The sequence below is a fragment of the Lithobates pipiens genome, unplaced genomic scaffold (assembly GCF_037356315.1).
Source record: "Lithobates pipiens isolate NorthernLeopardFrog02 unplaced genomic scaffold, aLitPip1_a1.2 Scaffold_8, whole genome shotgun sequence".
Lineage (NCBI taxonomy): Eukaryota > Metazoa > Chordata > Amphibia > Anura > Ranidae > Lithobates > Lithobates pipiens.
In genome coordinates, this window is record NW_027507903.1 from 451,763,073 (window position 1) to 451,788,280 (window position 25,208).

Consider the following 25,208-nt stretch of genomic DNA (forward strand, 5'->3'; position numbering starts at 1 on the left):
TTTTGTATTGAACTGTACTGTAATTGGTTTATCCCCCCTATACATTTGTAAAGCGCTGTGTAAACTGTTGGCACTATATAAATAGTGTATAATAAATAATAATCTTCCATACCCAGATCAATAGATCACAGCTGATTTTGACCCCAGACTGCAAAGCTGAGGGTCCAATATTTCTGGTGAGTGGGGTCACCGAAGGGGAAGTGTGGCACCTCACACTTTGCAAGTTTGGAGCGTCGTTGCACTTTATTCAATCATTATATGAGCACTAAGCACTTTATAAATTTGTGTATATTCTATGTTTGCATATTGATTCATATAGCACAAGCCATTATGTCATTGAATTGTTTAGATTAATATATATTTTGCTAGTGATGTTTTATATTCTCTTTCAATGGTTTAAGGTTCTAGCACCTTTGCACAGCTAATGCATTTTTTGCATTTGTCACAATTTGATTACCTTAGTGCGAGCATATTATCTTATGTGCTCCGCATGTAATGGGTGGAGGCCTCCTCAAGTAAGGACCCAGTGGTACCAAACTAGATTATTAATCAGCGACCCTCCAACTGATGTCTTACCTCCCCCCCACTTAACCCACATTAGGTTTTGTAATCTATTGACTGAGACCTCCCCCATCTTCTTCTACTTCCTAATTACTGTATCACCCGCCATCCATTGTAATAGTGAGACTCCCTGTCCCTATGGAATTCGAGCAAAAATGGACACAGAGCCTGCATGTCGGTGGACTGCAGAGCTACAGAGTGTAGATTTGAAAAGGAAAAAACTGCTCTGTCAGCTTTCTCCAGATCTTGCTAGTTCCAGAGGGGACTCTCTAGTTTGGAGATCCCTAATGCCGCATACACACTACCGGACTTTCCGGCAGAATAGGTTAGATGGAATCATTCCGTCGGATAGTCCGATCTTGTGTGGGATAGTCTCGTTTTTCTTTAAAAAATTCAGACGGACCTAGAAATAGAACATGTTTCAAATCTGTCCGACTGACTCAATTCCTATCGGGAAAACCATTTGTCTGTATGCTGGTCCAATGGACCAAATATGAAGCAAGGGCAGCTATTGGCTACTGGCTATTGAACTTCCTTTTTCTAGTCCCGTCGTATGTCATCACGTTCAAAATGAACGGAATTTAGTCCGTTCGTGTGTGGGCAAGTCTGTTCGTTCGGAAGTCCGTCGTAACTCCGTCGAAAGTCCATCGGGAAGACCGTCTGACTTTTTCTGCCGGAAAGTCCGGTCGTGTGTACACGGCATAAGAGTTTTGGGTGGGACGGGATCACCAGCCCTGTATCTGGGTGTTGTGGACAGCCAGCAGGGTATGTACCCAGGTGCATATAACGAGGGGCTGGTGAGAACAGTAGGGGAAGGAAGGTCGAGTGTGAGCAGCTTGCTACTGCTGGCGCTGTGTGAAGACGGACATGTGTCTGGAAAGTGGTCTGCCCTGTGGGAGACTGCAGCCTATGTAAGGGGGATTCTTTGCCCAGGGACTGGGAAAGACTGGCCAGCCTTGAGAGTCGGGAAGACTACGGAAGCCAGTGGGTCCTGGGGGATGGAAAGAAACAACTCTGTTGAGAGCAAGCAGAGGACCTGCTGACAAGAGAGTCAGGTAGCTTGGTATGTTTTTTCCTTATTTTGAGTCCTAAATGAAGTTAAACCCCTGCGTGGGAATCCTGAATGAACATTTTTCACCTTTGTTTTTCACTTAATAAACATGGGCTACCAGGCCCTTAACCATAATACCTGTCTGACGTGGACTCACTGCACAAAAAAAAAAAAAAACGCATCTATCACTTGAGCTAAACACCCCAATATCACACCATCCAAGTGCTTCCTACCAGTCATCTCTAGACCCAGCGCTGCTAGATCATCACCAAGCTGTCCTAACAAAATGTACATTGTTATTATCTTGTTTTAATTGATAGTCTTAATTAGACCCAAAGTTTAAAGGTGCCACGTTCCTGTATAGTCATATCAAGAAGGTAAGTTAGTGGTATGATACATACATATCATACCACTATACCAACCCCTTGATGACTTACAACTTTTGAGTTGAAACACATTGTTTTTTTTTTGTAAACTTTAATCACTGAAGATGTGCTGTACTCTATATATGGTGGGGCTCACATTGCTCACATTGCTGATGCATGATACCCCCTTTTAGGGCCAGAGATGGTCCCTGAGGGAAATCTAAGGCAGAGCTTTGGGCTGGTGATGCATGGAACTTTTGTTCTCACATATATATATATATATATATATATATATATATATATATATATATATATATAAGATATTGAGGTTTGCTTGCTAGGGGATTTTGCTATCCCCTTTACATCTTTGCATCATCATACCTGCATGTGTGGTGGGCTGTTCCCATGGGCCGTGACCCTCTCTGGGACTGCCTCTTCCTTTATGCACCCAACAGTAACATATAAACATTGTTACAAGTTGTACACCGTATATGCGTGTGGGGTCCTGAATGAAGTGGGGATTCCCCCAAAACACATTAACCTATGCACCATCGAACACATATATGAACTGCTATGTTTTCACGCTCTATATATATATATATATATATATATATTATGATGCCTTGAACTGTATGGTACCAAACTCCATCTTTTTATATCGATAGACGTGTTTTTAAATATGTGATTTCAATAAAAATACTTTGTATGTTATATACCTTAGGTGTGGGTTGATGCCAATGAGAGCATGATATGAAATCTCATTTCCAACCTATATATACACCAAAAAATTCAGAATTTCTATTCTTTCGCCACATTCAAAATATGTATATATATATTATATATATATATATTATATATACATACATATATATATATATATATATATATATATATATATATATAAATAAAACAACTGTGGCTGTAGTTGGGCATTTTTATGTTGGCATTCTCATCCTTTAAAAATGACATGCTGAGTCATTATTGAATCCTAGTCCTTGTAGACATACGTCTTCTAATTTGGGTTTTGGGATAATAACACAGCTCTTCGAGTGTAATCATATCTCTGCTGATATTGAAAACATTAAAAATTATTTTACTGTTCCTTTTCTTGCATCTATTCATAGCCCATCATTTTCACGTATTTATCTTTGCAAGTGGGCGCTTCCTTTCTTTCCTGAGTTTACTGTGTCATGTGCGAATTTCAATATTTCTCCATGCTCTTTGCTTCTATTATTTTGCCTTTTCCTGTAGCTTTGTTGGGTTGAGTGACAGACGTTGAAAAAAAGTGACAGCTGAGCAGGGCACGGGGGGGGAAACACGATCTTATCACAACAGCATGAAAAATATTCTGAAGCATATTTAAGAAAAACTGTCAGTCAATTAGCCAGGTAACATGCCTGCCATTTTATCATGCAAATAAATAATTATTGCTATTGCTTTTTTGTTAAATTGGCTCTACAGATATAAATTTGCATAATTAAAAGCAATGTTTCAGCTTTTTTTTTTCCCTTCTAGTCGAAGAAATTTAAATCAAGCAATTAAAACTGCAGGTTTCCTATATCAGACTAAAGACCCATGTAATTTGGGCAGATAATAATTATTTTATTTGTAGAAAGATTAAATGCACAAGTGTATGAGCAAATTATTAAATGAAATGCATCATTATGAGTGCATTTTATACTTGTGGGTCTTGATTAAACTGCACTTCTGTTCTGTTTCTTTTTACCTTGAACCATATTTAGGTTTAGATCTTTTTTTGTATACTTTTTTTTACTTACACTGCTATGTGTGTACCATTTATTTGTATCAGTAAAAAAGTAGATGAAAACTGCATTAACATTATTCTGTTTTTAGTTTCCCTAAATGAACCTTCAGTTTGGAGCAAACTGAATAAATATATTTGCATAACTGAATTTTGTTGTTCAGCTTTTCAGCCCATTTAAATGTGCATTCAAAATATTTATAGTATGTATGTATTAGGGGCAAATAAAGGGTAATTATAGTATATTTCTAGTAAGTACAGTGCCTTGCAAAAGTATTCACCCCCTTGGCTTTTTACCTATTTTGTTACATTACAGCCTTTAGTTCAATGTTTTTGAATTATCTGAATTATGTGATGGATCAGAATACAATAGTCTAAGTTGGTGAAGTAAAATTTGAAAAATATGTACATAAAACTATTTTTCAGAAATAAAAAAACGATAATTGGCATGTGCATGTGTTTTCACCCCCTTTGTTATGAAGCCCATAAAAAGCTCTGGTGCAACCAATTACCTTCATAAGTCACATAATTAGTGAAATGATGTCCACCTGTGTGCAATCTATGTGTCACATGATCTGTCATTACATATACACACCTTTTTCAAAGGCCCCAGAGGCTGAAACACCTAAACAAGAGGCACCACTAACCAAACACTGCCATGAAGACCAAGGAACTCTCCAAGCAAGTAAGGGACAATGTTGTTGAGAAGTATAAGTCAGAGTTCGGTTATAAAAAAATATCCAAATCTTTGATGATCCCTAGGAGCACCATCAAATCTATCATAACCAAATGGAAAGAATATGGCACAACAGCAAACCTGGCAAGAGACGGCTACGCACCAAAAGTCATGGACCGGGCAAGGAGGGCATTAATCAGAGAGGAAGCACAGAGACCTGAGGTAACCCCGGAGGAGCTGCAGAGTTCCACAGCAGAGACTGGAGTATCTGTACATAGGACGACAAAAAGGCGTACGCTCCATAGAGTTGGGCTTTATGGTAGAGTGGCCAGAAGAAAGCCATTACTATCAGCAACAAAACAAAATGCCACGTTTTTAGTTTGGAAAAGGCATGTGAGAGACTCCCAAAATGTATGGAGGAAGGTGCCCTGGTCTGATGAGACTAAAATTGAACTTTTTGGCCATCAAAGAAAATGCTGTGTCTGGCGCAAACCCAAAACATCACATTACCCAAAGAACACCATCCCCATAGTGAAACATGGTGGTGGCAGCATCATGCTGTGGGGATGTATTTCAGCAGTAGGGGCTGAAAACTGGTCAGAGTTGAAGGAAAGAGTGATGGTGCTAAATACAGGGATATTCTTGAGCAAAACCTGTACCAATCTAAGTGTGATTTAAGGCTAGGATGTAGGTTCACCTTCCAGCAGGACAATGACCCCAAACACTAGAGTGGTGTAAGGGGAAACATGTAAATGTGTTGGAATGGCCTGGTCAAATTCCAGACCTCAATCCAATAGAAAATCTGTGGTCAGACTTAAAGATTGCTGTTCACAAGTGCAAACCATTCAACTTGAAGGAGCTGGAGCAGTTTTACAAGGAGGAATGGGTAAAAATCCCAGTGGTAAGGTGTGGCAAGCTCATCGAGATTTATCCAAAGTGACTTGGAGACACAAAAGGTGGCTCTACAAAGTATTGACTTTAGGGGGGTGAATAATTATGCACAATGACGTTTTCTTTTATTTTGTCCTATTTGTTGTTTGCTTCACAATAACAAAAAAAAAATCTTCAAAGTTGTGGGCATGTTCTGTAAATTAAATCCTTAAACAATCCATGTTAATTCCAGGTTGTGAGGCAACAAAACACAAAAAATTGCCAAGGGGGTGAATACTTTTGCAAGGCATTGTATAGTTTGAGTTTTCTTTGCAATGTTTACAGTGAATTGGTTTATAGTCTCACAGTCGCATGTTCTCAGTTTACTTTGCCATATTTTTGTCATTAAATATAAATCGTTGAAGGTTAGCCACTAGAGGGAACTGTCAGGGGCTCAGTTCAATAACTGCTTGATAGCAGCCACACAGGGGGAACATTGTTTTCAGTGAGTTGACTGATACTTGTTTTATTAGAAGGAGCAGTAAACCAAACCACTGTGGGGTACTGAAAAGTAGGAAATGGAGCCTGGATATGTAGGGATGAGCAGAATAATTGCTGCTAAATTCCTTTATCCACAAATTATATTTCACTAAAACAGAAACCTAATGGCACTTATTGATTATCATAGGCATGAAAAAAATAATAATTTACTATTTATTTACAGCAGTGTTGGTCAATTGCTGAGACTTACCGAGTCTGTTACTGCATGCCAGGAGTGGGAATTACTTGACTAGGTAGCTAGAGTGGTATAGGCTTGCCCAGGGTTGAGAGATGTTCTGCAGATTACCTGCTGCCAGTGCTCCTATGAAACACTCAGAAGCAGAAACAGAAGCCCAGGATCTGATTTGTTCAGCTCCTGGACTTAGTGCTGGACCGCAGATGTCGCTGATGTATTTGATATCTGTTTGTGCATGTTCACTTTACATTTAATATTTTTTCTCACTGTCTATTTTTTGGGTGAAAAATAATGAGGCTAATGGGCTAATTTAAAGCCCATATGAAGAAAAATATTCCTAAGCAAAGTTTGGCCCTGCCCATGCATACCATTTTTCCATAATGCTCTGTTTGGCGGTCTATCACAAAGTGATGGAGCCAAGCTTGACTTTTTACAGCAAAAGATTTAGCAAAAGATTTAAGATTTTAAATGCCTATATCTCTAGACTTAACATTTTATCGATGGTAGCTTCTTTTTTTATGCATTTTATAGATGGTAGCTTCTCTTTATGCGTTTTAGTATTGTAATTGCCAAAGTTCATAACAGGTTTATTCACTTCAAAAAGTGTTCTAAAACAAAATCTTTTTTTTTTTTGCTCTCTGATTCATTCTCTTTTCATTTGTTTTACTCATTTTTATAGCATGCCACTTTATTGCAACACCTTACAGAGGACATCGAACCACCGGTTCCTTCACTGCCCCTAAGGGTTTAAAAGGTGCAGGATAGGGAGGGGAACACATGCTATAATAGGGCCGGGTCAGAAATAAGTGTACATTTTTTCATCTTTAAAATCCTTCTTTAGGGATTTGGTGAACTCTCTGATACATTTACTGCAAGTTATATAGCTGGAAGCAGCTCTACAAAGTGTTGGCACTGAATGCTGGGATATCGCCAATTATCAGCGAGACAATGATGTTTCATTCATTGATAGTATGTTGCACCCGGCCCCAGGCAGAGTCATAAATTACAATGAGATGGAATGAGTGCTGAAAAAAACAAATTAAACTACGTCTGAGCTGACTTTAAACCACCATATGATCTGGAGTATGCTGTATTTATTTCAAGCTGTTTACAGCAGGGCAGAGATTGACTGTCACAGGATTAACTGTGGAATAAATATGTCTTTTGGATGACTTTGCTCAAAATATTTGATGTGCTAATGTTTAGAAGCACTTTATTTCTGCTGGTAATATTAAAACGAACCTTCTTTTGCCCATACTCACCTGTACTCTCACATATCCCACTTTTTTCGGCCATTGGGAGGGAAGAGAAGTATCCAGCACTGCCTCTCTCCCATGTGACAGCACTAGATGTCACCTGATTGGCCCATTGCTGTCACGTGGAGCAAGGTATATATTATAATAGATCTGTGTAAGGTCTGGAATAGTAATTATGGAGATTACAGAGGCGTTCCCACATACAGTAATAGCCTATAAGTCAATAATGGTAGGTACCCATTCATCTCTTTATGGTTTTATTTTTTTATTTTGTGGACCTGAGTTCCCAAGTCTGCTCACCACCAATGAATACAATATCATAGTAGATCTCTTTGTTGGAGGTTGTAAATTGTAAAAGAATAGGCTACCTGGTACCACAGAGATTTACAAATTTAGTGCTGGATTTTTTTTTTGCCAATGATGTCCACCCATACCTGTGAACTATCAGTTTTCAGCATGGTAGACTAATGCCCCATACACACGATCAGAAATTCTGCCAGCAAAAGTCGGATGTGAGCTTTTGGTCACAAATTCCGACCGTGTGTATGCTTCATTGGACGTTTGCTGGCAGAATTCCAGCCAGCAAAAGATTGAGAGCAGGTTCTCTATTTTTCGGTCGGAAAAAGTTCCTATCCGAAAATGCGTTAGTCTGTATGCAATTCAGACGCGCAAAAAATCAGGCATGCTCGGAAACAATTTGACGCATGCTCGGAAGCATGGGATTTAATTTTCTCAGCTCGTCGTAGTGTTGTATGTCATTGCGTTCTTGAGGGCTGAAAGTTCAGAGAACTTTTGTGTGACCGTGTGTATGCAAGGCAAGCTTGAGCGAAATTCCGTCGGAAAAACCATCCAAGTTTTTTCTGACGGAATTTCTGGTCGTGTGTACGGGGCATCAGGCCATACTGCCATGTGTGGTCTCTTCTTTGGGAAGTTATTTAATTATAGCAAAAGCTCTAGTTTCTATTGGACCCATTGTTTACAGCTCTACCAAAAACTTGTAATATTGCTTTGGGTTGATGCTTTCAAAACAACCAGGTTTTTCACAATGGGGGTTATTTACGAAAGGCAAATCCACTTTGCACTACAAGTGCAAACTACAAGTGTAAAGTGCACTTTAAATTTCACTGGAAGTGAACTTGGAAGTACAGTCGCTGTAAATCTAAGTGGTAGATCTGAAATGAGGGGAAGCTCTGCTGATTTTATTATCCAATCATGTGCATATTTTTATTATACTTGCATGCCCCCCTCGGATCTACAGTGACTGCACTTCCAAGTGCACTTTCAGTGCAAAGTAGATTTGCCTTTAGTAAATGACCCCCATTTAGTCTGATAGTGATATGTACTGTATACAGGTATGCTTACAAATGTACTAACCTTTTACAGCCAGTAAGAGCAGGTTAAATTCTCTATGCCATGTAATTCAAAATGCCAGATGCTAATCTGTTCAAAAACAGTCACCAATAATAAAAAAACTGGCCCTATAGGCAGCTTCACTGAAAACAGAGTTCCCCACTTTGAGTTGTGTAGGGCAGGGTAGGTGCCCAGCCAGAGGCTGGGACCCCAGAGGGTTAACACACAACCACTACCATTAATGTGCCACATCCAGTTGGGGATTGGACCCTATCCGTGTCCACCAAAAATCGAAAAACCTGTTTTGGTGGCATTGCCATTTAAACGTCAGGGGCACTAGAAGCCACTCAATGGTATTTACAGTAGAAGAAACACTCCCACAATAGAATGGTTTTGTAGAACACTGTAAAAATTAAAAAAAAAAATGTTTTTGCTTTCTTCATGTATTTTCTCCTGTGCTGTGCACATCCTGTAGACTGCTTGTGGCAGATGATTATATTTTTACGATGGTGACTAAGACAGAATATGCCAGCGCACTGTTTGTTGGAAACGCTGCCTGAAGTCCAACTCAGGATTGTGCGGGAAAAACTGCAGCTGAATTGCAATAAGCTATAAAAGCCTAGGACACAATGTTTTTTTTTTTTAGTAAAGGCAACTCCACTTTGCACTGCAAGTGCACTTGAAAGTAAAGTCGCTGTAGATCTGAGGGGGATATGGAAGGAAAGTAAAAACAGCATTTTAGCTTGCAAATGATTGGATGATAAAATCAGCAGAGCTTCCACTCATTTCAGATCTACCCCTTATATTTAGAGTGACTGCACTTCCAAGTGCACTTGCAGTGCAAAGTGGATTTACCTTTCGTAAATAACCCCCAATATATATCTGGATGCACCTTGCTGGTGTGATTTAAAGTGTATCTTTAGGAAAACTCTTTTTTTAGTTTTGTACAGGCATACCCCACTTTTAAGTACACAATGGGTTTTATTTATTAAATTTGGAAAGTGCAAAATCAGGCTCAATTCTGCATAGAAACCAATGAGCTTCTAACCCCAGCTTGTTCAATTAACCTCCCTGGCTGTATGATTCATTCTGGAATTAGGTGCTGAAAGCGGTACAATTATTTTGCATGGAAATTTGGTGTTTTATATTGTAGCCCTGTAATTCTTAGGAATAACTCTCTTAAATCTGTTCAAACCAGAGTCTAGCAGACATCCCGGGTATGCTAAAGTTTATAATATAATAAATAATAATAAAAATGATTCAATAATGTTATCAAATCCTAAAACACTGAAAAAGGGACACTTTTTGGTTGCTATGGACAATCTCCAAATTTCAGGCAGTAAAAACTGTATTTATAATATAAAAGTGCATGCAGGGCACTGCGCAGACCACTAGGGACAAAGGGGGTGTGTATTTTTAAATACAGTACTGTAATCTGTTTTGTGCCTTTTTACTTTTTTGAATTTGCCGCCGTTCTCCGCTCCCATGCGCGGTAACGTCGCTCAGCGGCATTCGGCACTGTGAATCCAGCGGAGGACAACTCGATCACACAGCGTGGAGGACATCGCTGGATCCAGGGGACAAGGTAAGTAACTCTCCCTGTGTCCTCCCTGTATCCAGCAATGCGATCCCGAGTCTGGCTCGGGGTTACCGCTCCTGTTAGTAAAATCCCAACCCGAGCCAGACTCGGGATTACCGCCAGGGAGGTTAAGCTTTGTTAATAAAACCTGGAAGCTCACTGGTTTCTATGCAGAAGTGAGCCTGATTTTGCACTTTACAGCTTTAGTAAATAAACCCCATTGTGTACTTAAAAGTGGGGTATGCCTGTATAGAGTGGTTAAGGGCCCCTCTGTTAAGTTTTTTCCTAAATTATTGCTGTCTCCATTGGGGTGATTGGTCCTTTCGAGTTGCACTAGTGCCCATTATCGTTGAGAATGAACGTGAACGGAAATTTAACATTTTAGAGTTGTCCCCAGAACAAGAGGTAAGGGAAATCTAAAGCCGCGTACACACGGGCGGACTGTCTGGCCAACTTAGTCCGCCGAAAAAAAACATGTCAGCGGACAGTCCGCTCGTGTGTGGGCTTCAGCGGACTTTTTCAGCGTGCAGTCTGGCGGACTAAGTATTTCGGAATTTCCGTAATACTGTCCGTCGGACTCGCATTTCGGCGGACAATCCGCCCGTGTGTATGCCAGTCCGCCGTACGCCCAGAGAAAAGTCCGCTCATTTCGAGCGGGTATCCAGGTAGGCGGGGCCCGCGAAGGAGACGTCGCTGGCCCCGCCGCCTGGTATGGACTTAAAGGGGAACCCCAACGCCGAAAAAAATCGGCGTGGGGGTCCCCCCCAAGTCCACTACAGACCCTTGTCCGAGCACGCTACCCGGCCGGCCAGGAAAGGGGGGCGAGCGAGCGCCCCCCCTCCTGAGCCGTACCAGGCCCTCAACATGGCGGGGTGCCTTGGGGAAGGGGGGGCCGCGCGGCCCCCCCACCCCAAAGCACCTTGTCCCCATGTTGATGAGGACAAGGGCCTCTTCCCGACAACCCTGGCCGTTGGTTGTAGGGGTCTGCGGGCGGGGGGCTTATCGGAATCCGGGAGCCCCCTTTAATAAGGGGGCCCCCGGATACCGGCCCCCCACCCTATGTGAATGAGTATGGGGTACATATACATTGTACCCCATACTCATTCACATAGGATGGGGGGCCGGTATCCGGGGGCCCCCTTATTAAAGGGGGCTCCCGGATTCCGATAAGCCCCCCGCCCGCAGACCCCGACAACCAACGGCCAGGGTTGTCGGGAAGAGGCCCTTGTCCTCATCAACATGGGGACAAGGTGCTTTGGGGTGGGGGGCCGCGCGGCCCCCCCTTCCCCAAGGCACCCCCCCATGTTGAGGGCACGCGGCCTGGTACGGCTCAGGAGGGGAGGGCGCTCGCTCGCCCCCCTTTCCTGGCCGGCCGGGTAGCGTGCTCGGAAAAGGGTCTGTTGTGGACTTGGGGGGAACCCCCACGCCGATTTTTTTCGGCGTTGGGGTTCCCCTTTAAGTCCATACCAGGCGGCGGGGTCAGCGACGTCTCCTTCCCGGGCCCCGCCTACCTGGAGACGCGCTCGAAATGAGCGGACTTTCCTCCGCGTGTGTGGGCGAGTCCGTTCATTTCAAAAGTAGGGCGGATAGTATGGCGGACTTAGTACGCCGTATTAGTCCGCTCAAAAAGTGGTGTGTGTGGTCAAGTCCGTTCATTCGAAAGTATGACGGACTGTCCGTCGGATTGTCTGACGGACTAAGTTGGCCAGACAGTCCGCCCGTGTGTACGCAGCTTAATAGAGACATGTGTTCTGGTGACAGCAGTCCAAAGCCTTGTACACACTATGAGTTTTTTCCATTCAACCCAGAGGGTGGGCTCTGGTTGGAGCCGCTGTATTAATGATCCAACATTAGTACAGCGATCTCCTCGGCTGAGTTGTTGTGTTCTGCCAGAACACTCCAATCAGTGGTCTCAGCCATGTGTAGAGAGTGCTGATTAAGAGGCGGTCGGCTGATGGTTTTCTACCATGCTTGTCTGACAAAAGCCTGCCAAAAGACTGGCTTCTGTCAGGCCAGCTGTCATACACACGGGCCGATGTCACACGGCATTCTGCTCATGTGTGCGGGGCTTTAGAGGAGAATTCCCTTCATTTTCTGAGACTTCTTTTACTTTCCTTTTGTATCTTTGGGCCAGAAAGTGAAGAATAAAGGGACAGTGGTTTAACCCTTCCCAACTCCATCCAAAACAAAAAAAGGTTTGGCTATACATACATACACTTTATTCAAAAAAATGTGCAACAATACTTTGGTGGAACTAAACCCTCATTTATTGAACTTGCCTAACTTGAGCTTTTTGGAAACAGTTCAGTGGGTGTGTTTAGGTTTGCTTTAAATAACTGGTTTTAGATACACTTTAGGGCGCTCAAGCTGTCCACCCCAGCCATGCCTGTATTTGGGAATAACCATGACTGCTCTACTGAAAATCAGGACCTACTCACCAAAATTGGGATAACTGACATGTGATTATAGCTTCAAAATGGCTGTTACTATAGTCCTGAGGTGATAGGTTTGCCTTAAAATGTATCAGTCCAATGCACAAATCTCCTCTGGGCTTTCTTCTTGTCATATAAAATATCTAGGACTTGAAGGTGACTCTAGAAATAAATAAATCTCTAATGCACAGTACCCCTCAGGTTTGTAGTTACAGTAGAAAAAAAAAATGCATTCCTTATTCTAAGGTATTTTATTCCCACAAGCCAGAGAAAACATTCCCCTCAGAGCAAGCTCCAAGTTGTAAGTTCCCAAATATTATCTTGCTCATCCAAGTGAATGTTTTCTTGCATTGCAGGTGGCACAGATATCAGACGTCACCCCAGGGACATCAAAACATCTTACACAGAAATTCTGCTAGTATCCTGCATCTCTCCTGTCTCTCGATGCTTTGATACGGATACTGCCCAAAGCTGATTAGGACTGATCAAGGTAAGGTTCTTTATTGCATTTCTCTTGGGGTGTGATGAAAGCAGCATTATCGTAGGGTTTTGGGCCCTATGTATCCATGAGGGATCACATTCATATCTAGTTACTAGAGGGCGCTGTTCTGCATCACACGCCCACTGTGTCCTAATTTTAATAACAAGTGAGATGGGACTGAGAAACTTCTAATTGGCCAGACTGAGTCTGGCTAAAGCGATTGCTGTCTTAAAGTGACTATGACACTAAACCATGGTTAAAAAAAAAAAAAAATCTTCTATACTTTATATTGCTGTTAGCCTCCTCCAAATCTCCAGGTTCCTTTTTTGTTGCTGTGATCTGACTTCATGTTAGAGTGTGGCTACGTTTGTTCCCCGTGGTTCCGGTATATTGACATAGCCCCGTCCCCATCCTTTGCTTGTTCCCAAAATGGACTAGGGACTAAGCATTATGATATGTGTAGTGGATCAGGAGTTTTGATTTGGCTTTGAACTTACTTGCTTCACGTTTGTTATGGATCAGTGGAACTGTTAAGCCTAATACACGCATTATGTAAGGTCACTGTACTAACTATGCAATGTTAGTACGGCAATCTCCTCCGCTTTACTTTTGTGTTCTGACAGGGAACCTCCTTCCCACCAGAACACACCAGTCATCGCTCACATCCATTGCCTGCAAGGGCTGAACGGGTGCCAATCGGCTGCTGGTTTTCAAGCATGCTTGTTCAACAGAAGTCGGTCGTGAGATTGGCTTCTGTCAGTCAGGCAGCTATATAAAGTCAGCCGGTTTCTACTGTAAGGCTGGATTCACACCTAGGCATTTTTAGTGCTTTTTGCATTTTGCAGATTTGCACTACAGAACGTGTTCCATAGGAAACCATGGTAAATGGACTGTAGTGCAAGTCTGCAAAATGCAAAAAGCACAAAAAATGCACAGGTGTGAATCCAGCCTAATGGCTGATTTTGGATGATATTCGGCCTGTGTGTACAGGTTTAAAATAATACCAGGTTTAATGCACTTAAGACTCAGCTTTTTTATTGTAAATACACATCTTGGACAATTATTTTTTTCCAACAATTCCACTAAACACTCACATTTTTTTTTTTAACTGCCGGAGCCTCCAACTTCCCCCATGCCTCTGGTGCAAGCTTTCACATGGGGAAGATGCACTTTGATTGTAATCAAAAGTCTTCTGATTACCCTTCCCTGAAATTGAATGTCCCATCATTCCTAGAGTTGTTGTGCATGTGTGCCCCATCATGATATGGGCTACCCTGGGCTGCCTGTGCATGTTCAGTGCAGGCAGCATCCGCATGTCTATGTGTGCAGGAAAAGCTATGTTCATGAGAGGCAGTGTGTAAGAACCTATAATATCCAATTAGATTTCTGGTTGCTGCAAGGCCTGGTTCACACCTATGCAGTTTGCAGTTTGTATATTTCAGGTGCATTTTTCAGTATGATCCATTGAAGTCTATGGAACCAAAAACCAGAGAAAAGTCCCTGGCCCTTTCCATAAAATGCACAAATGTAAACATGACCCATAGGAAACCATGATAAATGGACTTTATTGTGTTTCTGCAAAAAGCACTAAAAAATGCATAGGTGTGGACCAGGCCTAAAGAGGCCAGAGATGGATTTTTATTGCAGTTACTGAATTTTGCATCACAGCTGTTTTTTGCTCTCTTTATTATTAGGAGAAATAAAGATGACTTATGTGCATTGTTTTGGACATGTATTGCGTCACCAGTCCTAGGGGAGCAGAGAGCCCTGGGTTCTAGCCTCTGCAAAAGTCCTAGGTGCGATAAGAAGTGCAATTGGCTAATCTATCATTCGTAACTTGAATAGTTTCTGCAGGAGATTTTCCCTCAGTTCCTGTTTGGTGAACCCATCATCACTGTGACAGTAAGGGCTTGTTCACACTTGACTATATTTCTAATGCTTAACAAACGCCCCATAGCGTTAGTATGGGCTTTATACTGGCGTCAATTTTCTTTAGTATGGGCGTTAGACTGATGCGTTGCAGGCATTAACAATAAAAAACGCTCTCCAAACACCATATGCACAGTTTTGAAGCGTTTGATGAGTGTTAGGGCGCATTAAAACTGATTTTAACGCCCAGTAATTGCACTGGAACTGCGCTGTAAACGCCTCCCAAGTTGTTTGCAAAGCGTTACCATAGACTTGAATGGGAGGCGTTAAAAGGCTTCAAACACCTCCTGACTTGATATGAGGTTTCAATTTTGAAGCAAAGCAATGCTAATGCTTCATGTTTTGATAATGTGAACAGTGTGCTGTCCATTGTATTACTTGCATAGGCATTTAAAGGTCATTTTTAATGCCTCTCAAATGCCTGCTTTTATGGCGAGTGTGAACTTAGGTAAAACCTTTCCCCAGAGAGCAGTAAACACTTTACAGGTATTATAATCCTTCCCCGCTCTATCTATCTATCTATCTATCTATCTATCTATCTATCTATCTATCTATCTATCTATCTATCTATCTATCTATCCATAGTTACATAGTTAGTCAGGTTGAAAAAAGACAAAAGTCCATCCAGTTCAACCTTAAAAGCAAATAAATAAAATAAAAAATATCGTACAATCCAATATACCCAATTTTATGCCAACAATTGATCCAGAGGAAGGCAAAAAAAAAACCCCAGCAGAGCATGCTCCAATTTGCTATAGCAGGGGAAAAAAATTCCTTCCTGATCCCCAAGAGGCAATCAGATTTTCCCTGGATCAACTTTACCTATAAATGTTAGTACCCAGTTATTCTATGTACATTTAGGAAAGTATCCAGGCCTTTCTTAAAACAATCTACTGAGCTGGCCAGAACTGCCTCTGACGGGAGTCTTTTCCACATTTTCACAGCTCTTACTGTGAAGAAACCTTTCCGTATTTGGAGATGAAATCTCTTTTCTTCTAGACATAAAGAGTGCCCACGTGTCCTCTGGGTTGACCGTACAGAGAATAACTCAACACCAAGTTCACTATATGGACCCCTTATATATTTGTACATGTTGATCATATCCCCCCTTATTCTCCTCTTCTCAAGAGAGAATAAATTCAGTTCCTGTAATCTTTCCTCATAGCTGAGCTCCTCCATTCCTCTTATCAGTTTGGTTGCCCTTCTCTGCTCTTTCTCCAGTTCCCCGATATCCTTTTTGAGAACTGGTGCCCAAAACTGAACTGCATATTCCAGGTGAGGTCTTATCCACTGGTCCACTGGTGTAAATTAACAAATGCATGAAATGTGAAATAATAATATCACTGAAAGCACTGAAAAAATATATAAAATATGGCCCTAATTTCAGAAACAAACACTTTTGGGAATGTTGATCTGTTGATCCCGTTTTGTTCAGTGGTCCCTTCTTCCAATCTTCACATGACTACAGGAGGCAATAACAATTTGGAAGTTGGCAGGAGGAACTAGTGTGTACAGGGGGAACCAATGTGTGTAGCAGGGGCCCAGAAGAATGACACTCCCAAATCAGTTTTTGCACAGACTTTAGGTGGGGAATTCTGTTTAAAGAGGAAGTAAACCCTTACAAACCACTTTGACCTACAGGTAAGCCTAGATTAAGGCTTACCTGTAGGTCCAAGAAATATCTCCTAAACCTATATGGTTTAGGAGATATTTGCCCGAAAACGGGCACCGCTGTCTACGGCGCATGCGCCGTAGACAGCGGCGCGCAGGCGCACTAAACGCGGCAGTTCCAAGAATGGAGCTGCCGCATTTGTCGACTCCCGTGCGCATGCGCGGGAGTGACGTCATCGCGGCTTTGCCGAATGACAGCGGCGGAGCTGCGAGACGCCACTCCCGTGCGCATGCACGGGAGTGACGTCATCGCGGCTTCGCCGCTGTCATTCGGCGGAGCTGCGAGATGCCACAAGCAAGATGGATGCGGCGGACTACAGGGGACAGCGGCGACTTCGCTGGCTCCTGTGTCAAGTAAGTGACACATAATGGGCTACTATGCGATGCATAGTAGTCCATTATGCTTTACCTTTGCAGGGAAAAAAAGAGGAAGTAAACTCATCAGGGTTTACTTCCTCTTTAACAGAGTGGCAGTTTACAGTGTGAATAGCAGGAAGGGTGAGTATTTATGCTCTTATATTCCATTCTTTGAGGGAAGTTATTTTTCATCCAGTGGGCCTTTCCATGTTTATATATATATATATATATATATATATATATATATATATATATTCTAACAATTATACAAATGCAAAATTCAGCTTTCACTACTATACTATTCTACTATACTCATCTCCTCCTCCAGTGCTGTCCGCTGCAGGCTCACTGTTCTGTGATCCAGGACCAATCCTCTTTCAGGTTGAATGATGCACAGTATCACTGAACCCACTTCTTCTGAGTGCAGGGTCTCATGCACCTCCCTCTAGACTAGAGGGTGCATCACTACAATGCCCCAAACTCACAGTACGAGGCATAGAACAGCTGAGAATCAGCGACACACTCTACATCTGATAAGACGCAGTCACCGTTTTGCTGACAATTTCCCACCTGGTTCTCTTGATTTTTTTTTGCTCAAAGTTTGGTAAGCTGGGTAAGGTTGACAGGGCCACTTATGGCTCGAATTTAAGCTGATTCAGCTTTAACTGAATTCTCAAGCCATATTTGGTCAGGTTAAGTGAGGAGAAATTTCTCCTGCATAGTACTAAAACCCAATAGGGGTTCTAAACAAAAATAAAAAAAAGGTTTTAGATAGACATACACTTTAAGTCTAGGACCTGCCATTTCTGTGATAACGGGAAACATGACAGCAGATGTGTCACTTGCTGTGTGAGCCCAAGCTGTCCAACCACAATTACACACAATCCCAGCATAGAAGACTCTTGGCCATCAAAGATCATCCAGCACTAGAGAAAAAGTGAAGAGGTGAAGAGAACATTGCCCTTATGTCACATTACTATCCTAAAGACATTTCAAAAAAGGTTACCGTATATACTCGAGTATAGGCCGACCCGAATATAAGCCGAGGCCCCCAATTTACCCCCAAAAAAACTGGCAAACTTATTGACTCGTGTATAAGCCGAGGGTGAGACATGCCTGTCCATCCCTGTGTGTGTGTCCGTCCATCCCTGTGTGTCCGTCCATCCCTGTGTGTCCGTCCATCCCTGTGTGTCCGTCCATCCATCCCTGTGTGTGTGTGTGTCCATCCATCCATCCATCCCTGTGTGTGTGTGTCTCCATCCATCCATCCATCCATCCCTGTGTGTGTGTGTCTCCATCCATCCATCCATCCCTGTGTGTGTCTCCATCCGTGTGTGTGTGTGTGTGTGTGTGTGTGTGTGTGTGTGTGTGTGTGTGTCCAGCCTACCTGTGTCCCGAGCCTTTGTCCCGAGCCTCCGTCCCGTGCCTTGCCTCCTTGCCTCCGTCCCGTGCCGTGCCTTGCCGCCGTGCCTTGCCTCCGTCCCGTCCCGTCCCGTCCCGTGCCGTGCCTTGCCTTGCCTCCGTCCCGTGCCCTCTTCGTCGGCGCCTCGGCGGCCATTGTAAAATTCAAAAGCTGCGCCGCCGCCTTCGCCTGTGATAGGCGGAACACTGAATTTCCCAGCAGCCTGTGTTCCGCCTATCACGGACATCGTATCATCCTCGTCCGTAGTACGAGGATGATACGATGTCCGTGATAGGCGGAACACAGGCTGCTGGGAAATTCAGTGTTCCGCCTATCACAGGCGAAGGCGGAGCCGGAGGCGCGGCTTTTGAATTATAGAATGGCCGCTGTCTGTCTGCTCGACACGCTGATCGAGCGGGCAGACAGCGATGACTCGAGTATAAGCCGAGGGGGGCACTTTCAGCCTCAAAAAAGAGGCTGAAAATCTCGGCTTATACTCGAGTATATACGGTAATATAAAAATAAGTTGGAAGGGGAAAAAGAGGGAGAAATTGGGCCTGTAATTAGACAATAATGTCATTTGCATCATCATTGACCAACACGTAGGCTTGGGATGCAGGAGGGAGACAGCTACGTTTTGTTTTTTACAGAACTGAGATTTGCATATACAGTAAAACCTTTTATTGCGAGCATAATTCGTTCCAGAAACATGCTTGTAATCCAAAGCAGTCATATATCAAAGTAAATTTCCCCATAAGAAATAATGGAAACTCAAATGATTCGTTCCACAACCATTTATTCATAGGCCCTTCAGTTTATAGTCCATATAAAAAAAATTATAGCAATGTGACCAGGTTGTGTAACCATAAAATGTCCATCGACACATGGAAGCCTCCACAAGGGGTTTAGAAGCAAAATCCAGCAGGAGCTACAGAGTATAAAAGAGAAGAGAGGCGCCTCTAAGGCCGCGTACACACGGGCGGACTGTTCGCCCAACTAAGTTCGTCAAACAATCCGACAAACAGTCCGTTCAAAATTAGCATGAACGGACTTGACCACACACGATGAACGAACAGTCCGCTGAAAACGTGCGTGATGACGTGTACAGCACGTACGACGGGACTAGAAAAACGACATCCTATACACTGCAATGCAACCTTCGGCCGTGTAAACCCTTTCTGAGCATGCGCGATACTTAGTCCGTCCAACTTGCCTACACACGAGCGGACTGTCCGCTGAAACCAAGTTTGGACGGACAAAATCAAGTTTGAACGGACTGTCTTACGGAAATTCCGTAAGACTTTGTTCGTCAAACTGTCCGCTGAAACAGTCCGCTGAAGCCCACACACGAGCGGACTGTCCGCTGAAACACTGTTCAGCGGACTAAGTTGGGCGAACAGTCCGCCCGTGTGTACGCGGCCTTAGTGTAACGTTATGTTGCTAAATGTTGTACCTTCATTAAATGTAACCATATTGCTACACTTAGGCCCCTTTCACACATGCGGATGAAATACGGGCATACATTCATCGCTATGGGATAGCGGGTGTCTGCAGTTGAACATCCGCAGACACCCGATTTCCTCCGCCTCCGTAACAGTCCGATTCTGCAGACGGAGGAAAATCCTATTTTTCTATCCGTCTGCAGAGCGGATCGGATGAACACGGACACACGGTCCGTGCTCATCCGATCCCCATAGAGGAGAGAGGAGAGCTGACAGGGCGGTCCCCGCACAGTGTGCGGAGACCGTCCTGTCCGCAGCCGGCTCAGCGGGGACAACGGAGCGATCCCCGCTGAGCGAGCGGATCATCACGGGCGGATCATTACTGATCCGCCCCGTGTGAAAGAGGCCTTAGAGGCGCCTCTCTTCTCTTTTGTACTCAGTTGTGACATGACGCTACTTGTATTTCAAGACATCGCTTGCATATCAATTGAAAATGTATTAAAAAATGTTGCTTGTCCTGCAAAACACGCTTAAACCAAGTTACTCTCAAACCAAGGTTTTACTGTAACTTCAACTGTCCCATATTTCCGAATCTCCTGATATTTTTTCATCATATCCTCATATCCTCAGTTTGACTTTGCCAGTTATATGACAAGGTTCGCTTTATTGTCTATGCCTACACATAACTGTGAGGACACATAATCCACAACATAACAACAACAAAACAAACAAGTAATTCTGGAATCAAGAACAGAAAAGCAATAATATGTCTCCAAAGGCAGCAAAAGCTCCAGAAGGCCTGCAAAAAAAAAAGCTAAATCTGCAGTATTGGTAAGATGTGCTAATACCAGGACTTGATTGGGAGCACTTAGGATAGGATACATTTATTAAACTCATATAATAAACATAAGACACGTTTCAGGAGCTGATCAGAGAGTGATCTAGGATAAAAACACAGAGGAAGAATCCCTGGTGGAACGGAGAGGCAGAGACTGTAACTGTACCAGTGCACTTAAATTGGCAAGCAAGTGCTTAAAATAACCATGAAAGCCAAGCTTAAAAGATCCCTTATTAAATTCTTCAGCTACCCTAGTGGACGTGACAAGGGCAACTGCTGCAGAAATAAGCAGTACATTGCTTAATTCAAACACAGAGTTACCCTGCCTGTGTCAGCCTTTCATGCTCCTGCTCTGTTTCTTGGCAGACCTCAAACTTACAAAACTTTGTAAAAGTTTAAAACAATTAGTAATTATTTTAGGGACATTGCTGCTATATAACCAAATGTGATATTTCTCAATTATCCATTGAGTAATACAATATAGTAAATTCTTAGATGTGTATGTGCGGGGGCCACAAGTCTATGAATTAATATATTACTGTGGCCCTCAATGTACTGGAAAAAGATTTTACGATAAGTACAAAAATCTTATTTTTAGTCAAAGGTTAAGTCTTCTTTGGTACCTTTTTAGGTACAATCTCTAAGATATAGTTCCTGTGCCATTAACTGCTCACCTTGAGGTTTTTCTTGTTTCTTATGTGGTCTGTTGGTGCATCATGGCATCGAAGAGGGTAAGTATATGTTGTTCTTTCTGTAAAGTGAACCTATTACTTTGCCTTTCAAGATTTAAAACAATGGGAAATATAAAACATTCAAATAGGTGTGAGCCCTAAGTGGATGACCTTAGGTTTTCTAAAGTACTGTATATTTAAAGGAAAATCAAAAAACAAACCTTCATACTCATCTCTATGCTGCAGCTGCCCCATGCCCACACTAAGACCAAGAACTAGGGCCAAGAACTAAGCGAGTACCGTAGCACTGATTCCTCAGCTCTTAGCCTTCTCAGAGAGCAGCTCACTGTGCTGGGCTAGAGAGGGGGCAGCTGGCTTTGGCTCTCAGCCACATGGATCCTGACAATATGGTCGGGATACTTCTAAAGACCAGAGCTGCTCTGTGGCATCAGCAATAGCCCCCTTTTAGCTGACCCTGGGTCACAGGAGAGTAAAAGTAAGTGCACTCCTGTGACCCAGAAGAGAAGTACAACCAAAAAACATCTGTGCGTACTTTTCCTTTAAACACTTCCCGACCGGCGCACGCCGAAGTACGTTGGCAGAATAGCACGGGCAGGCATATTGGCGTACAGGTACGTCCATTTCTATATGCCGCTCTGCTATTGCGTGCGCGCTGCTGCCGGTGCGCTTGCCGCGATCATCTCATGGGGAGGCTGAACGGGGAGATGCCGTTGTAAACAGCATCTCCCTGTTCTGCCTAGCAACAAGTGATACTGATCTCTGCTCCATGTGATTGGAGCAGAGATCAGTGTTCACTAACACAAAGCCCAGCCCCCCACAGTTAGTAACACGCCCCTAGGAACACTTAACACTGTCACCCCCTGGTTAACCCCTTCACTGCCAGAGTCATTTACACAGGAATCAGTGCATTTGTATAGCACTGATTGCTGTATAAATGATAGTGGTCCCAAAAATGTGTCAAAAATGTCTGATGTGTCCTCCATAATGTCGCAGTCACAATAAAAATCGCTGATCGCCGCCATTACTAGTAAAAAAAAAATGATTAATAAAAATGCCATAAAACTATCCCCTATTTTGTAAATGCTATAACTTTTGCACAAACCAATAAATAATCGCTTATTGCGATTTTTTTGTACCAAAAATATGTAGAAGAATACATATCGGCCTAAACTGAGGGAAAATAATGTTTTTTTTATATATATTTGGGGGATATTTATTATAACAAAAAGTTAAAAATGTGTTTTTTCAAAATTGTCGCTATATTTTTGTTTATAGCGCAAAAAATAAAAACCGCAGGGGTGATCAAATACCACCAAAAGAAAGCTCTATTTATGGGAAAAAAAGGACGTTGATTTTGTTTGGGAGTCACGTCGCACGGCCGCGCAATTGTCAGTTAAAACGATGCAGTGCCAAATCGCAAAAAGTGGTCTGGTCTTAAGCCAGCAAAATGGTCTGGTCTGAAAGTGGTTAAAGTAATTGCATTTTTGCTTAACAAAATACTTGCTTTTTGCCATTTTCATTGTTTATGGCATAACAGTGCTGTTGATCTCCTTCAACCTCTTTGCAGCCACATACTGTCTACATGCAAGGTTTATGGCTACATGGCATTGCTGCTGGCAAGTTTCCTAATGGTGACAACAGTGGATCAAACCTGTGTAAAGTGTATTGAAACTGCCACTTATAGTCTCCCTTTTGAAACCCATGTGACAAGGTGACGACACAAGAGTGTCTCATAATTGTGAGAAAGGGACAAAGCGCTGTCACCCTATAACAGGAAGTTTATGTACCAGGACCTTTATGGCATAGCTCATCATTTTGCTGCTTTTTCTTTCACTGACCAGTCACGGGGTGGGGTGGAGAATAGACTATGTGTTACGGAACTACAGCAGAGCTCTGTAAATCTCAGAACTGTATGGACAAAAAGTCAACACTTTGGCAGATAAAACAGCCCCCTTATATATACTTCATTTGCGTATTTACATTTGTGGCTAGAAAATATTGTAAATGATGTTTAAACAGACTAATGTCTGTTTAAACATCATTTACAATATTTTCTAGCCAAAAATGTAAGTGCCCGTTCACACAGGGGCGACACGACTTGCAGCGCAACTCACAGACGCGACCTGCACACGACTTCAGCAGCGACTTGCAAAACGACGACTGTATAGAAGTCAATGCAAGTTGCCTGAAGTCGCCCCAAAAATAGTACAAGAACCCTTTTCTAAGTCGGAGCGACTTGAGTCGCTCCTATTAGAACGGTTCCATAGTACAGAACGGAGCGCGACTTGTCAGGCGACTAAGTCGCCTGACAAGTCGCGGTAGTGTGAACGGGCACTAAATGTGATTTTAAGATTTTTGGGTTTTCGTCTATTCTAAACAACCTAATGTTGGTTCCAGGTAGGTGGAGCAGAAAATGCAAGTGCATAATCTTGTTACTAGTCATCCAGACAGAATTATCTGCCAAGTTTGTTATTATACCTCAGGGATATGCAATTAGCGGACCTCCATCTGTTGCAAGACTACAAGTCCCATCATGCCTCTGCCTCTGTGTGTCATGCTTGTGGCTGTCAGAGTCTTGCTATGCCTCATGGAACTTGTAGTTCCGCAACAGCTGGATGTTCGCTAATTGCATATCCCTGTTAAATCTGAATGGTCAAACTGCAGTGCCATGTTTCACTGGCAGGTGGGGCTATAGGTAACATTTAAAACGACACCTGCTAATTTTTTTTTTTTTTTTTTTTTTTTTTACACAAACTAGTTATAAGCTGTCCATAAATGGTAAAGCTGCAAAACTGTTTTAAATGGAACAAAAATGTATTTGTCAAAGGTGTGTATATTGTTGTTTTCATAGCATATCATTCTCTTGTGAACACAGGAAATCATGCATAGAAACAAGGCACTAATGTTTATTGGCAGTTCAGTCTGGAAACAAGGCTCTACAAGTCAAAGTCTATTTTTGAGTTTGGTTGAGCAGAGGTTTGACATACTAGAAAAAGCCCAGAAGGATAAAATCATTGGAGCATGAGATTGCAGAACATTTGCCTTTACACTATTTGTGTACTAGAGGGAGTGCAAGTTTAAAGAGCAAGTCCATCTCATTGGGATAGATGGAGCAGAGGGAAGTGAGCTTCAGGAGCAGTTTCCACTAGCCAGGAGGACAATTAAAACTAAAATGGTCGCGGAACTCACAAAAGTAATTTAACTTGGATCTAATGTAACTTTTTTTAGTTTGGATATAGGATCCCTACATGTTTTTTTTGGCTTTGACACTGTTTTTAATCGTACGTGAGTAGGAAATTAGGATTTTTGTCCTTTAACTGACCCTGCTACTCGGAACATTGCATTAATGATTATTGGCACATCAATCTCACATAAGACTCTGCAAATCAAAGTCTATTATTGACTTGGGTTGAGCAGATATTTGACATACTAAAAAGCAGAGGTCTGACATGATAAAAAGACTCAGGATAAAGGCACTGGGTATGAAATTGCTTATACAGTGTATTTGTATTGGAGGAGAGAGGACTAGGGTAGATGGCGCAGAGGGAGTAGAGGAGTTTAAAAGCAGGTCCCAATGGCCAACACAATTAAAATCAAAATAATCGCTCAATAAAATGAAGAGTACTGGCTACTACATCTAAATTTGAACTGAGCAGACATCAAACTGGAGGCTATCATTTTTATAAAATAAATAGACTCTATTAAACATGTACGCTGCAGAATGAAAATTTTGTATTTCGATAATTGCTTATTATCAA

At 42.5% G+C, this 25,208-nt stretch overlaps 1 protein-coding gene across 2 annotated transcripts in view; it reads left to right on the top strand.

Moving 5' to 3' along the window:
- SGCD (sarcoglycan delta) overlaps positions 1-25,208 on the top strand; it is a 1,108,439-nt gene that overhangs the window by 647,586 nt on the left and 435,645 nt on the right. For both annotated transcript variants that reach the window (XM_077468394.1, XM_077468393.1), the window contains one exon: positions 12,995-13,128. The gene's annotated coding sequence lies outside the window, so the exon portion shown is untranslated. The remainder of the gene's footprint in view (positions 1-12,994; positions 13,129-25,208) is intronic.